Here is a 3,306-nt window from a genome sequence, read left to right on the forward strand (position 1 = left end):
ATGTCATATGATTTTAATAATTTGTTTGTAATTGTGAGATTGTTTTTGAGTTATGTTCGTTCATTACTAGAGTATTGTTCAGTGATTTGGAGTCCAAGTTATGAGAATCACAAATATCGAATTGAATCGATTCAAAATAAATTCGTTAGATATCTGCGGTATAGATTAGGTACTAGAGGAATGCAATTGAATTCCAGTCAGGTCATGCAGATGTTTCATTTGCACCGTCTAGAGGATCGCAGGCGATACTTTGACCTTAATTTCGTATTTAAGGTGTTAAATGGTATTATTGTTGCACCTAGCATTCTGGGTCGAATAGATTTTTATGTTCCAGCTAGGAATTTGAGAAGATGTCCCTTGCTATCCGCTAGATCGTGCAATACACGTCATGCAGAAAATATGCCTTTAAATAGAATTGTTTCTAGTGTAAATGAGTTTCCAAATATAGACTTTATGGGAGTCACACTAAATGCTTTTAAAAGGACTATTTCACGTGAATTATTTTAATTTGATTTTTATTTTTTGATGTCGTTAGTTTAATTGTAAGTAATGTAATTTAACTTGTGTTCAATGTTTAATTTTGACTTTTAATTTTAATTCTAAAATGGAGTTTTCCGTCAATAAATATTAATTTAATTTAATTTAAGAAAAAATGCAACATCCTGTATCTCGGAAACGAAGCATTTGCAGACATATGTTTATAAATCAAACGGTCATTATTTTTTCATACAGAATTACCCCTTAAAGTTTGTCGCACTTATTTAGAAACACCCTGTATTGATGAAGAACATGGCTAGGTGTCAAAGTACCTAACTTTTTCATTATCCAACATAAGTGAATGAGTCAAAAAGCAGACTGTTAAGAAAGGCTAAGGCTACAATTGAGTTTTAATTTCAATATTTTTTAAATGCTAGAATATTCCACAGGGTGTTACGAACTTTCAGGAAAAAACAGTATTATTGTTACACCCGGACACCCCGTATACAGTTACATTTACCTGTTCAGCAACACTATTACTACATCGATATTCTTAGAGAATAAGGCTACAAGATATTAAAAAAATGACTAAAATCGGACAACAGGTTTAGGAGATTCGCAACATCAAAAATGACCCATTTTTAAGGTGTCCCGATTTTTTTGGCCAGGAGTGTAGTTCGTTGAATGTAAAAAAAGGAGAATATAACAATAGATAGAAACCAGTTGCTAATCTATGATGACTATGATGCATCACTTTTTAATCTGGAGCCCACCTCTCCAAGATGACCAAGTATTTTTTTATTCAAGTTGTTCAGCCTTGTTTTTATTGATCTTTCTTTTAAGTAGGGACGGATTTCCTACGCCTTTCTTTAAGTAGGGAACATGTCACTGAGACCTCTCAAATCAGAAGTGAAGTCATTGATTGAGATTATGGGGTTTGATAAGCCAGCTATGTTTTGTAGGAGGAGGACTAATTGATCACTGTTCAGCGGAAATGGTGGTTCGTGATTATTGATGAAGGTTTTGACAGGATTTATCATGGAATATATGGATACATTTGAATGCGTTTTTTCAAGTTTAGATGTCTTTGGCTTCTTACGAGTTCCTGTAGATTTTGGTACTGTAAATAGGTTTTCTTGAAGTGCATTGTCGGTTTCTGGAGATGCGACTTCATTTATAGAGCGTTCTAAACGAGTTTCTTTGTTTTTTGTTACTTCTGTATTTACGTTTGGTAATTTTGACTCAGTATGTTCTGAAAAGGTACTTTGGTGTGATGATGTGGTTGGAGCTTGATTAGGTTGGGACGTTTCAGGTTGGTTAATCGTACAGGCAAGGGTTTGCGTAGGAATCGATGCTGTTTGCTGTTTGTGCAGCCGAATCAGCTACTGTTGTAGTATTTGAGGTTGTAGAGCTTAGTGGAATTTGTTGCAGTGGAATATGTCCCAGTAGTGGAATATGTCGCAGATATATTTGTAGGTTCGGTGCAGGTTGCTGCCATGTGTTCTGGTTTCTTGCATTTGAAGCAGACGTTTCCATCTTGAGAAAAGAATATTGTATAGTTTGTGTTTTCAAATGTTATTGTTACGGCGCTTGGGATGGTTAAAATGTGAGGGCTAACATATACTTGCCGTCGAAAGCTTAGGATATGGCTGTACTCGGGAAGATTTGCGCCAATTTTTAGAAATGTTATGAGAGATTATTTTTAAGAACATGGTGTGGAATGGTCGGGCATACATTTGACATGACAATTCTTTCGGCAGGTGTTGTTGTCTAGCCTTTAAAATTTCTCCTCGGATAGTGATTTGGCCATATTTATCTAAAAACTCATCTAGAATATTTTTATTCGAAAGGTACATGCAAACTCGGTTGTTGGAAAGGCGGGAGACGAAAATGATATTTTTAGGTTGAATAATGTTACCAAGAGGGATTAGATAGTCATGAAGTGGAGTATTCTCGATTGCACTAAAGACTAGTGCTTGTTCTTTTGAAGGGAATTTAAATTGATTTGTCACTGCTGAGTAGCTTTTTGGTGAATTTTTGTTGTGTTGAGATTGTTGATCCATGCTTGCTTCGGAGATCATTTTAGAAGAACAGGTATCACCCGCAAGAGTGAGTGCGGCCCTGTCCCCCTATTGGGAACCGACTCCAGTTGTTGTCAGTATAAACCTCAATAAGATTGAAAATGTGTTTAAAATGTTACTATGTTGTATATACAATAATTATTGTATATTATAATACAATAAAATATTTATTATTTCAAAAAAATTACGTGAAAAGTAGATAATATGCCGTATATCACTAAAGCCTTGGTTTCCTCGAAAGCGGCACCGACAAACTGCGACCGTAACACTGCGATGAATGACGTCAAATTACGGTGAAAAATTTTTCACTGCGGCAATGAAATGTGTAAACTCAGCAAGCGGTGGCTTCCAACGCATGCTTGGAAACCACTGCTATTTTTTTGCGTGGTACAGTTTTTTATGACGTCATTCATCGCAGTGTTACGGTCGCAGTTTGTCGGTGCCGCTTTCGAGGAAACCAAGGCTTTACTGCCTTTTTACTTGTTTGTACCACTTTCACAAAAAACTTAACTTATAAAGGGTGATTCATTTGGAGGTACTTTTTTAAAAAAGAAAAAACAATGAAAAAAAATGAATTTTGTTTGAAAATCTTTATTATCATAAAAAGGAACCATTCTTTACAATTACTTCTTAAAGATAATTTCTGTCAAATGTTGATCATGACTGCGGTTAAGATGGTCCATTCTGAAGATCTAATTCTCGATGACGCGCTCGAGCTTTTCGATTGGTATTTGACCAGTGACTCGAG

This window comes from Diabrotica virgifera, chromosome 2 (assembly GCF_917563875.1).
Source record: "Diabrotica virgifera virgifera chromosome 2, PGI_DIABVI_V3a".
In the NCBI taxonomy this organism is placed as follows: domain Eukaryota; kingdom Metazoa; phylum Arthropoda; class Insecta; order Coleoptera; family Chrysomelidae; genus Diabrotica; species Diabrotica virgifera.